Source organism: Rhinoderma darwinii, chromosome 1, assembly GCF_050947455.1.
Source record: "Rhinoderma darwinii isolate aRhiDar2 chromosome 1, aRhiDar2.hap1, whole genome shotgun sequence".
In the NCBI taxonomy this organism is placed as follows: Eukaryota; Metazoa; Chordata; class Amphibia; order Anura; family Rhinodermatidae; genus Rhinoderma; species Rhinoderma darwinii.
The window spans coordinates 140308931-140322833 of NC_134687.1; positions in this window are offsets into that span (position 1 = coordinate 140308931).

Below are 13903 nucleotides of genomic sequence, written 5' to 3' on the forward strand. Positions count from 1 at the left end.
GGCGCCGAAATCGTAGTTTGTATATCTCATGGCCAGGACTTCCTTGTTTTTCCAGATTGGTGAGTGTCAGCTTTTGTGTATTGTACTGTGATTATTTATTAATATGCAATTAATGTGTTTCACTGTTTTATATACACACATTTCATTTGACAGAAATGTTAAAATGTTTATACCTATTGTCAGCGATTGACTCATGCACATATGCACTTTATATCTCGTTACATTGTTACACATGACTATATTTTTATATATAGTGTATAACTACTATGATTTAGAACACTTGTTAATTAAGCTTTGCTTTTCCTATATGTCATTATGTGGTTTTTATTGATTGCTTGAAAATGCTTCCATGGAGGAAGTGAAACGTTGCTTTGTTGGGTAAATAAATTCATATTTTTTGCTATTTGAGTGCTGCTTCTGGTCTCTATTTTTTGTATATTCATGAGGAGCGCGTCGCTCCTTTTTTTGAAGCTAGCACCAGCCGTTTTTGGTATTCACACTGTGCTGCTCCTACTATTTGTTTGAGTTTATATCGCTAGTGCAGTGTAAATGAATGGAGAGGAGTGCATGATGCCGATTGGTCAGCGTCATGCACTCCTCTGTACAACGCCCACTTGGTCGAAAGTAAAAGTACGCCCACTTGGGCATTAAGAAAGCTCCTTAGCATAAACTAAAATCGCTCCTAACGATGTGAAAAAAGATCGTTTTTTTAAATAAAAAGCATTACTGTCACCTACATTATAGCGCCGATCTCCTTATATAGGAGATAGGGCACTTATAATCTGGTGACAGAGCCGCTTTAATTTACCCATTAGACATCTATGAGGGACAGTGTCAAATGACATAGGTTTCCGTTTCCATCACCATTGATTTCAATGGTGACGGATCCGGTGCCAATGGTTTTCGTTTGTCTCCGTTGTGCAAGTGTTCCCTCGTTTTGATGGAATCAATACTGTAGTCGACTACGGTATTGATTCCATCAAAACGACGAACCCTTGCACAAGTCAGGGTTCCGTTCTGATGGAGAGCTCCATCGGAACGAAGCCTTAAACTTGAGAAAAATCTGCCACATTTCCATCTCGTGTGAATCCAGCCTTAGGGTATGTTCACACACACTAATTACGGACGTAAATCGGGCGTATTAACCCCCGAATTACATCCGAAATTACGGCTTGAATGCGTTGACAAACATCTGCCCATTGAAAGCAATGGGCTGACGTTTGTCTGTTCACACGAGGCGTATATTTACGCGCCGCTGTCAAAAGACGGCGCGTAAATAGACGCCCGCGTCAAAGAAGTGACCTGTCACTTCTTGGGGCGTAATTGGAGCCGTTATTCATTGACTCCAATAAATAGCAGCGCCAATTACGTCCGTAATGGACGCGGCGTTCAAGCTCCTGCACATGCCGTTACGGCTGAAATGACGGGGCTGTTTTCTCCTGAAAACAGCCCCGTAATTTCGGTCGTTACGGACGCTGTCGTGTGAACATACCCTTAGGTTTTAAAGACCACCTGCGGGTGGATTTTCTGTCCGAATTTGCAAGTGGAAACCCACAGCGTTTGTTGCAAGCCAGTGGATGAGATTAAAAAAACAGACTACTGAACATTATCCGCATAGAAATCAGAGAACGCTGTAGTTTTTCTGGATGTTCACTTCTGATGTCGCTGATTTTCACTGTAAGGGTATGTTCACACAGGGCGGATTACCTGCAGATTTTCCACAACGGATTTCATTTCAGAAAATCTGCAGCATATTACAAATCTCATCCACGCTGTGAAAAAAATCTGCAGAGAAAACGTTCATAAATTGACCTGCGACCTGTTATTTAATCCGGAGCAAGAATGAATACAGCGAACTCCAGTTGAAGAATCGACTGTATTCATGTGGACTGCGCTCCTCTGCCCTATATAAGCCAATATAGCCTCTGCCATCAAAAGGACTTGATGGAATTGTATGAAACAAATACCACAATATTTTTGTTGTGCTGTTTGTTGTAGTCGTTTCACAGACCTGCAGTTATCCCTTTTCAGACGAAAGGAAAGTTGGCTGCGTGACGGATGTTTTTTCACACAGCTGCATTAAAATGAATGCATGTGTATGGGGCTATTCACACGGCCGTTTTTTTAAATTGGCCTGGGAAAAAATAGGACGTCCGTGAAAACGAGTTCGGCACAGGTGCAAAACGACCGTCAAAAACTGCAGTTTTTCACGGCCGATCATGCCCAAAAAATAAATACACGCAAACAAACACAATCTCTACCAGCTGAGATGCTCAGTACACACATACTCATCTACTCATACATAGCAAGGAGTTGTTTCTGCAGCAGGTTCATGGAAATTTGCAAGTTCTGTTGAGATGAATGGAACTGATGTCAAGTTGTAGAAATTTTCTTCAGATTTTGCAATGCATTTTTTAAGCCAAAACCAGAATTGGATCTATTTGAGCAGACCTATCAGGTGGGATTACACTGCAGATTTTCCACAACGGAATAAATCTCATCAACACGCAAGTAAAAAAACAGCCGAAAAAAACGTTCATAAATTGACCTGCGGTGCGTTTTTTTTAATCCGCAGCAAGTCAATTTATGCTGCAGAATCGTTGCTTTTCTGTTGTGGGTTTTTGCATTAAATTCAATGGGCAGGTAAAACCTGCATCAAATAGCAGATGTTGCGATTTTTTCGCCAGAAAAACTGCGAACCAGCTGCAAAAATTGCAACTCAGAAAAAAAATAAAAAAATCTTATACTTACCCAGTTCTCTCTGCGTCCAGCCCGGCCTCCAGGGGTGAGCTCTCATCCCATGTGATAGCTGCAGCCAATCACAGGCTGCAGCGGTCACATGAGATGAAACTTCATCCCAGGAGGCCAGGCCTCAGGACGTCGCTATGGTTACGGGGTAAGTATGAACTTATTTTTCTTCCTAGCGTTGCTTTAAGCAGCGGAATTTCCGCCCGAAAAACTGCACCACAACTGCATTTTTTGTCTAATGGTATGTGCGGTGGGTTCTAGGTCGGATACGCTGCATTCTTTTACGTAGCGTATCCAACCCCTGTGAACCCGGTCTAAAGCGTTCCTTTATATATTTTCTCTGTTTAGTTTCTGTTTCTCGCTTTGATTTAAAAAAAATACATGCAAAATCTTCAGCAATTCTGCACTGTGTGAACAAGGCCTAAGGGTATGTTCACACATAGCATATATGCTGTGGATTTTCTGTCCAGATTTGCGGACGGAAAATCCGTAGCGTATTAGAGTAGCAGCAACATTGATGAGATATTAACAAATCTGATTCATATTCTGCAAAAAAGTTGCAAACAGAAAACATGCAAAACTTTACCTGCGGTGCATATTATAAATCCACGGCATGTCAATTTATGCTGCAAATTCGCTGCGCATTTGTTGCAGAATTTTTCTATTGAGTTCAATCACAGGCTGCAGCGGTCACATGTGATGAAACGTCATCGCAGGAGGGCGTCTGGACCCAGAGGAGCCGGAAGATCAGGGACACGTTGCTATGGCAATGCCTGGAGAGCGAAGTAAAGGCCTTCTTTTTTTTTTTCACAGCGGAGAATCTGGCCGAATATCCAATATAATTTGGCTAGAATTCACTACATGTTTTGGGACTTGTGTGAACATACCCTAAGGCTGGATTTACAAAGCCTAAACGCTGCGGAATGTCCGCAACTGAATTCTGTGCAGAAATTCTGCAGTAGCAGCAAACAAAATAATATTTAGCAAATCCCAGCCACACGCTGCTGAAAAAAAAGCCTTTTGATTCGGCAGTAGGTGAACTTATGCTGTGGGTTCTTTGTGGAAATGTTGGCATTCACGTTTGGGCCATAACGTGAATGGCAGAATAAATTCTGCAAGCTGGGTTTTGTACAGCATTTACGCAGCAGAAATCGCTGGAAATCTGCAGGTGCACATATGGTTTGCTAAAATTAACGCTTGACACTATATTCGCAGGTACGTCCACTGCGGAAAAAACAGCATTTACACACACTGGCGTAGCTATAGGGGTCGCAGCGGTCGCAATTGCGACCGGGCCCCGAAGCCAGGGGGGCCCACAGCCCCCCGCACCACATCAATAAAAAGTTACTATAGTAACTCGGGCTGCGGGCCCCTGTTACTATAGTAACAGACTGTACTTACCTTCCTGGTTCCGGATCGCAGCGGAGGTCCTGACGTCAAGCACTGTGCGCAGCGCATGACGCCACAGCGCTATGCGCCGCGCACAGCATCGAGACGACAGAACTACCGCCGCGGCTGAAGAGGAAGGTAAGAGTAGTAGCCCTGACTGGCGGGGTCTGACTCCCGGGACCCGCCAATCAGCTGTTTTGAAGGGGCCGCAGCACTCCTACGAGAGCTGCTTCGTCTTCATTCCGGTCACACTGTGAATCCGTGTCGGCGATTCACAGTGTGAGCGAGTAGTGAAATGAAGGGGAAGCCGCTCTCGTACGAGTGCTGCGGCCCCTTCAAAACAGCTGATTGGCGGGTCCCGGGAGATGGACCCCAACACATCAGCTATTGATGGCCTATCCTGAGGATCAATGAGCACAGCATCGAGACTACAGAACTCCCGCCGCGGCCGAAGAGGAAGGTAAGCTTAGCCCTGACTGGCGGGGTCTGACTCCCGGGACCCGCCAATCAGCTGTTTTGAAGGGGCCGCAGCACTCCTACGAGAGCTGCTTCGTCTTCATTCCGGTCACACTCCCCCCCAATTTTCATAACCAGCCAGATACAACACAGCAGCAGCAGGCAGCATTACAAGGGTGGGAAGGGCCACTGTTTTTGGCCTTCCCCAGCCTAATACTACCAGCCTGCGGCTACCCCGGTGCCTGGCCGTTACTACAGATGGTCGGGTACTGGTTCGTACCCGGCTCTTCCCAGTACCCCTGGTGGCGGTGGGTACCGGGGTAATAATGGGGGTTAGTGATAGCCTCTGCACCTGCTAACATTAAGCCCCGCCTTAGTAATGGAGGTTGTCAATCAGCCAACGGTCATTACTAAGGCGGTGATAATAAAGTTTAAAAAGATACAAGCACATAGAAAAAATATTTTATTGAAATAAAAAAACACAACCCCCATTAACCATTTTATTGAGAATAAAAAAACGCCGTCATTGAAGTAGTCCTCGTAGCCGAAGTCCAACAACCGAACCTGTAAAAAAATACAAACACACAAAAATAATCAGTAACACATAAAGAAGCAAAATTATTCTTACCTTTCCTGGGTCCAGCGCTGGAGCCGCAATGTCAGCGAGCTGAGCCCTGTATCTAATCCAATCATGTGTGATACTGTCTGCTGGGTCCTGTATCTAATCCAATCATGTGTGATACTGTCTGCTGGGCCCTGTATCTAATCCTATCATGTGTGATACTGTCTGCTGAGCCACTGTATCTAATCCTATCATGTGTGATACTGCCTTCTGAGCCACTGTATCTAATCCTATCATGTGTGATACTGTCTGCTGAGCCACTGTATCTAATTCTATCATGTGTGATACTGTTTGCTGAGCCACTGTATCTAATCCTATCATGTGTGATACTGTCTGCTGATTCATTGTATCTAATCCTATCATGTGTGATAGTCTGCTCAGCCACTGTATCTAATCCTATCATGTGTGATACTGTCTGCAGAGCCAATGTATCTAATCATATCCATAGTTTATAGGGTCGTAGTGCTATAGATATGCTGTCTCCTATACACACATTTTTTTTTTGGGCGGACACATATGTATTGGGGCTATTTCCCCTGACATTTTAAGCCCTGAGGGTATGTTCACACGGCAGCGTCCGTAACGGCTGAAATTACGGGGCTGTTTTCAGGAGAAAACAGCACCGTAATTTCAGCCATAATGGCATGTGCAGGCGTCTTTCGCTGCGTCCATTACGGACATAATTGGAGCTGTTTTTCCATGGAGTCCATGGAAAACGGCTCCATTTACGTCTGAAGAAGTGACAGGCACTTCTTTGACGCGGGCGTCTTTTTTACACGCCGCCTTATGACAGCGGCGCGTAAAAAAAATGACCGTCGGCACACAATATCGTAAAGCCCATTCTAATGAATGGGCAGATGTTTACCAACGCTTTTGAGCCGCATTTTCGGACGTAATTCGGGGCTAAAACGCCCGAATTACGTCCGTAAATAGGGTGTGTGAACCCAGCCTTAGTGACGCCCCTGGCTGCTAGTGCTGCATTGTTGGGTCACTTAGGAGACCCAGCGATGCAGCTGAAAGCTGCGGACCGTCGGCCATGAGAAGTTTGCGAGGGGGGGGCCCAATAAGAACTTTTGCATCAGGGTCCATGAGCCTTTAGCTACGCCCCTGTTTACACAGAAATATGCGCAGCAAAAACGCAGTATTTGCTGTGGATTTCTGACATGTACCAGCGTTTGAGATTTTGCTGCAGAAAATCTGCAGCGTCTCCTGCCTGTGGGAAAGTACAGTGAAGACAGAAATACTCAGAGGACCTGCGCTGTGTTATTACGGCACTGTGCCCGTATCATCAGGACTAAGGCCTCATGCACATGGCCGCGTCCATTATTTCCTATGAGCCACGGGCCCATAGAAATGAATGGGGCCGCAATTCTCCCATGGATTTTCGGGGGAATTGCGGCCACAAAAGCACGTTCGTGTGCATGGGGCCTATGACTAATACACAGCCGCAGTCCTGCTCCAATGACAGAGATCAGAGAAACCTCTAATCTCCGTAGTTTAACCGCTTGTATGCTGTCATTAAAGCGGATCACGTAGAGAAGGGGAAAAGTAAAGGTGGGATCCCACTTTGAATGCAGCACAGGGATGCCTTGTTATGGGATCGGTACTTATACCTTATATAGGTAGACTGCCTGGGGTCCATTAGAGGACTCTAGGGGTGTCTGTTTATGATGCCTGTTGTTTAGGTATGCCCCAACAACAGCCTGCATACTTCGTAGACATGCAAGTATGATATTATGTAAAAATGTATAAAAATCCCATTACGGGATAAAAATAAGAAAAGAAAAAAAACATGACAACATTTTTATAATTAATAAATTATATACCGGTTACAAAACAACAAATAATACACACATATTCATATTTGGTATCACCATTACAATTTGTACTAAAAATCTGAAACATTATTTAGGTTGATTAGTGAATGGTGTAAAATAAAAAAAAGTTAAGAAAAAAGACTTCAACATCTAAATTAAAACCTTACATAAACATTCACATGAATTGTACCAAAAGAAAGTACATCTATTCCAACAACGAAGGCCTCATACACCATCGACCTACAATGAGAAAAGTTGTGACTGCTGGAATGCCGAGAGTCAAAAACAAAAGGCTGTGGCATGGGACATGTTGCACACACTTTATATATTTACTGCACGTTCTTTTAGACAGCAGCCTATTAAAACTGAAAACTTCTAAACAGAGGTGAAATATTCAAATAACGGCAGCTGGACGCATGTGAATACGAGTCAAGCGTAAGAAGGATTGTCCTGCTCTCCAGTCCCGCTAATCAATCTTCGATGTAGATCGGCGCTCTTTTACTCAGGTCTAGTTACTTGAGAAGATTGCCGAGTGAGTGGATCGTGCACTGTTCCTTTCGCCATGTTGTTGTCCCCGGTAACCGGAATGTTGAGAAGACCTGCTACAAGAAGTAAGTGCGTGTCAGACGTATACGCCGTGGCCTTTATTCTGTGGGTTATTTAGTGTGTGCGGCTTCTGCCTTGCCGCTTGTTCCACAGTGTGTATGGATCCATAGAGACAGAGTGCGTTTGCCCTTGTCATGTCATGATGAAGCGGTCACTCACAGCGGAACTCAACGTTACCCTCTATGTTGAGGACCATGAATAGAGTAGAATCTGCACGGTGTCCTTAATACTAGCAGTACTCTGCTCTCTCATGATATATGATTGTAGGATATTGTGTCCCAGGTGACATTGTGTATTGGCCCTATGCTTGTTCGCTAGGGTAATGCGTTGGCCATCTGTATAATGCGTATTGTGAAACCAGCATGTGCCATGTCTTGTGCCCTGTATTATGCCAGCACAAAATGAAGTTGATTTCTTATTCAAGGGGAAAGTATTTTTGAACAAGATAAATATAGATAAATTACAATGACCCGGGTGCCCTGAAAAGTATAAAGTTGAAAGCAGTATGTAAACTAGAATTGGCAAAAAAATGGGCATCAAAGTGGGCAACAAAGAGTGTGATTTAAAGTGTTAAATGACTTTTGAGCCACTGAGTTCACGCTGCAGGCCCACAGAGATTGATGGCACGCATTAAATTCAGAGTTCAGATTGGTCCAAAGTGGTTTTGGGCATAAACTGGCATCAATGTGGGCATAGGGACACTTTTTACTGACTTGAATAAGTATCTGTTGGTTTTGAAGGGTTAAATGGCTTTGGGCCTCTAGTCTCACACTGCCAACACACTGATAGAGATATACCACAGTCCAGGCTGGCCCAAAGTGGTTCTGGGCATTAAAGGCCTGATTTAAGTAACTAGTATTTTCATCTGCCCACTTTGATGCCAGCTTTTATGCCCAGAAACACTTTGTGCCAGCCTTGACTCAACTGAATTTAACGGGAGGCCCTAATCTCTAGGCTTGGAGTGTGAATTCAGTGGCTCAAAGTCATTTAATCCTTTAAATCACACTCTTGGTTGCCCACTTTGATGTCCATTTTTGTACCAATAATTCCTGTTTTCGGGCTGCTTTCAACTTTATTCTCCTCAGTGCACTCGTGTTATTGTAATTTATTATTAAAATAAGCTCTCTATAGTTACTGAACCAATGAAAAATACTTTCCCCTTGAATAAGAAACAAACTTCAGCATTGTGTGATCAGACGCATTATATCAGGGCTGAGCCCGCTCCATACTCAGCGGGTGTCGGCTGTACGTTGGAGCCCATACCTTACTGCAACAGCTGGGATCGGAAATATCTCTGATCACGTCATTTTACACACTTGGATGCCGTGGTCGAGAGGAGGATGGCCTCCGTCAGCCCATATCACCCCCCCCCCCCGCAACGTGATCACAAGGGGTGCCGATAGTTGTCATGGCAGCCTGGGGGGTGTAATAAAGGCCCCTAGGTCTGCCATCTTTGCACTCCTACTAAGTCAATGGGAGCCGGTAGAAACCACTATATACTGCAATAGATAAATATTGCAGTATATTGTTCAAGAGATTGTTCAAGTCCCCTGGGGACTAATAAAAAAAAAAAGTAAAAAATTATTTATTTTTTTACATACAAAAAAAATATTCAAAGTGGAAAAGAAACAAAACCTTTTCCTTTTCCCTTAAAGTAATGTAAAAAATGAATAAACATAATTGGTATTACAGTGTCCGTAAAAGTCCAAACTATTACAATATAACATTATACATCCCACATGGTGAACGCTGTAAAAAAAAAACTCAAAACCCCAGAATTGCTGTTTTTGGGTCGCCTGTATTCAACAAATGGAATAGAAGAAAAAATGGTCAAAAAGTCAAATGTACCATATAAAAACTACGGCTCGTCTGGCAAAAAACAAGCCCTCACAGAGGTGAATCAATGGAAAAATAAAAAAGTTCTAAGTCTCAGACTAGCAAAAGAAATGAACAATTATTTTTTTCTTTGTAAGACATAAAAACGATATAAATTTAGTATCACCGTAATCGCTTTAACTGCAGAATAAAGTTTCCATGTTGATTTTCCCGCACGGTAATTTTTTTTTCAGTTTCCCAGTATATGGTACAATAAATGGTGCCGTGAAAAAATACAACTCTTCCTGCAAAAGACAAGCGTTTATACGGCTATGTTGATAGAAAAATAACGAAAATGTACTCACCGAAATTTTTATTTCCTGGAATTTGTAGGCAGCACAACACATATGGGTTTTAGTCCCCTAGGTACAATCAAGCAGAGACAGGTTAATTAGCAATAAGCATTAAACAATTAAGGACTTCCCCTACAAGTATGTACCGGCAACCGGGCCCCAGCGTATTTTTATGAAGCAATAGTCATAAGTCCTGCCAGGGGGGGGGGGGGGGGGGCGACGCTTGTGCTGCCTTCGGTGAGTAAATTTTCGTTTTCCTATATATGGGACTTGCCAAGCAATAGCTATATGGGCGGGATAGCAGATGCCATTTCAAGCACTCTTTTGCCAAATAGAGAACCCTCTGATGCCAGTGAGTCGAGCCTGTAGTGCTTGACAAAGATTGATGCGGATGCCCACGTAGCAGCTCTGCAGAGTTGATCCAGGGGGATTTGCCCGACTAATGCCCATGACATAGCTGTAGAGCGTGTGGAATGTGCCCTGATCTGCAGAGGAGATTGAAGGTCACTGAGATGATAGCATTTTTCAATAGTTGACCTAACCCACCTGGCTAGGGTGGCTTTATTTGCTTTTTGCCCCCTATTAGGACCGGCATGTTGAAGGAACAGATTTTCTGATTTCCTAAAATCCTTTTTCCTTTGAATATAGGTGAGAACTGCTCTTCTCACATCCAGTGTATGCCAATTTTCCTGATTTTCACCTTGGGGATGAGGGAAAAGAACTGGCAATAATATCTCTTGGTTTATGTTCCTGAAGGAAGGAACTTTAGGCAAGAACCGAGGCATGGTACGTAGTAGAAGACAATCTCCTAGGTCCCTCAAATAAGGTTCTTTGAACGTGGAGACAGGAGATCAAAGGTAATATCTCCTGTCTCACTCCCCTGATTAAGTCAGGACAGTGACTAATTGTCACTGTCCTGGTATGAGTATGAGTATATTCCCATGGTCAGGACTGTGTTTCTACAGATATATATATCCCCCCCTCCATCTCCATTAAAGGGGGGACACACTTCCCTTTACACTGACAGCAAGGTATTAATGACTTCTGATGAAAGCCCCATTTCTGTCAGATTCTCCTGGTCAGTCTCCAGGCCGTGAGATTTAGACTGTGAGGGTTCGGGTGATACGCCCCTTTCTGGGACAGGAGGTCCGGTGATACTGGTAGTTTCAGGAACCTGCCCTTCGAGAGAGACAATGCTAGGGAGAACCAGGCCCTACGGGGCCAAAATGGCAGGATTGCAATAGCTTCCGCTTTCTCGTCCCAAACTTTTTTCAATACTCTGGGTATTAAGGGGAGGGGAGGAAAAATGTAGATTAATTTTCCTCCCCAACTGACAGACAGGCCATCTAATGCTACTGCATGGCGGGTGTGGTACAGAGAACAGAAGATGAGGACTTTGTTGTTCTCTTCTGATGCCATCACATCCACGTCTGCCGTTCCCCACATGGCAGCTAAGCTGCTGAAAACCTGAGGGTTGAGACTCCACTCCCCAGGATGGAGGATATTGCGGCTGAGGAAGTCTGCAGTGTGGTTCAAGGAGCCCTTGATGTGAACTGCTGAAATTACCAATGAATGTTGTTCTGCCCAACTCATAAGTCGTCTGCACTCGGTTGACATTGAGGGACTCCTCGTTCCTCCGTTTGCTTACATAGAACAATGTTGCAAGGTTGTCTGACTGGATCAGGATTTGGGTATTTCTCAGATGGGATTGAAAGGACATTCGCGAAACTCTCATTGCTCTGAGTTCCTTCATGTTGGAGGATAGTGACAAGTCACTCTGACTCCATCCATTCTGAACCCATAAGTGATCTACATGGGCACCCCAGCCCCAGGAGGAGGCATTCGTTGTGAGGACTTTCTGTGGTGGGGGAACCAGAGGCTTGCCGGACCAGAGAATGTCCGGGATTAACCACCAGCTGAGGTCTTGAATGGTGAAGTTGGAGACTTTAAAGAGGGCGTCCAGATTTCTGACATTTTTGTCCCAGGCTCTGGGGATGTTTAGCTGTAATGATCTCATGTGGGCTTTGGCCCAGGGGACCGCATCTATGGATGAGGTCATTAGACCTAGGATTTTCATAGCTCCTCGAACCGATATATTCGGATGGCAAATAAGGCGTTGTATTGAACCCCGGATTGCAGCCATCTTCTCTGGAGACAATTTGACTGTCATCGACTGGGAATTTACCATGAACCCTAAAAATTTCAGATTCTGTGATGGTGAGAGCTGTGACTTTCTGAAGTTCATCAGGAACCCGTGAAAGTGAAGAAACTCCAATGTGGTTTGGAGATGTTCTTGTAGAAGGGACTCTGGCTCATAAAGGCATCATCAGTCGTTCAAGTCTAAGGGGCCACACATATCCCTTTCAGCCTCCGTGCTGCTGTTAGGACCACCATGATTTTCGTGAACACACGGGGTGCCGACGAAATCCCGACGGGTAGGCAGGTAAATTGTAAGTGCTGTACTCCGCCTTTCGTCTGGACCGCCTATCGGAGGAATCTTTTGTGCGTGGCCAGAATCGGGACATGCAAGTATGCGACCGTGAGGTCAATTGTTGCCAGCACGTCGTTCCTTTCCAGAAGGTTCATCACTGACCGGATAGTCTCCATCTTGAAGGTTTTCCTCACCAGATATTGATTGAGGAAAGTCAGGTCTATTACCAGCCTCCAACTGCTGTCTGATTTGGGCACAGGGAACACTCTGGAGTAAACTCCCTGCCCTTTTTCTTAGACTGGGACATCTTCCAGGGCTGCTTTCTGGAGAAAGACCTGCAGAAGCTGATGGACTATCGGATTGAAATGCCTGTTGAGGAAAATGTGGTCTGGGGGAGAGTTCTGCACTCCAAAGAGTATCCTCTCCTGATGGTTGCTGTCACCCAGTGGTCGGATGATGTCACCGACCACCGAGAGGAGAATCTCTGAAGCCTTGCTCTTACTTGTAGGATTGGCTGGGCGTCATAAACTGTTTGGATTTTGAGCAGGATTTTTCTTCCGAAAGGAGGAAGGGTTTTTCCCGCTTCATTTTAAACGTGCGCTGACGGTCTGGAAACCTTCTTTTGAACTTCGGGGATTTTATTCTCTGATCCCGAAAGTAACGTCTGGTATCCTTCCTTTTAGGTTCAGGAAACCTAGCCCCTTTGCCTTCCCCTAAGGAATTCAAAATATCCGTTAATTGGGGACCAAACCGAGATTCTGTCTGAAAAGGGAAGCTACAAAAATTTATTTTTGGAGAGATTATCCCCAGACCATAACTTAAGCCAATGAGCCCTTCTGGCCGCATTCGATAGGGACAAGGCCCTGGATGCATACTTGATGTTATCCAGCTGGGAGTCACAGAGGAACTCCGAAGCGGACTTCATTACTGGGAGGGACTGGAGAATTTCTGCCCTTGGGACTCCATCTTATAGATCCGTTGACAGGTGGTTTAGCCAGACCCGGAGTGCTCTAGCCACCGGTACTGAAGACAAGGAGGCTTTGCTGAAGTATACGCCTTCTTCAGAAGGGAATCCGCCTTGCGATCCATGGTGTCAATCAGCAGGGCTGATTCATCAGGTGGAAAAACGGCTTTCTTTGCCAATTTAACCACTGGCAAGTCCAGTTTTGAAATATTTTCCCAATCTTTGGAGCCAATTTTATCAGATCTGTAGAGGTTTTTGAACCAAGAGCGCAGTTCTAATTTCCTCTCAGGCTTATCCCAATCCCGTTTTATCCACTCCGTTAGGACAGGATGGCTGAGAAAATAAAACAGTCTATCCTTTTTAGGCTTATGCTCAACCTCCTTCCCTGTCTCCAATGTATCCTTCACCGCTCTGAGGCGATCATGGAGCTTATCCTTACTCAGGATGTAACATTTCTCGGGGTCGTCAGAGTCTGGGGAGTCAGAGACCACCTCTGAATCTGAATCTCCTGCAGAGGAGGAATCCTCCTGTTATTGAGGAAAGGGAGAGCGCCTGGCCCTCTTAGCATGGTGTGATGATTTTACATCCTCAAAAACTACAGACAGCTGTTGTTTAAACCACTGCATAAATCCCAAAGAATCTTCCCTGGAAGGCGACTGGGGTGGAGGCATTCCCTTCAAAGCCCGTGCCTGGAATTGTGGG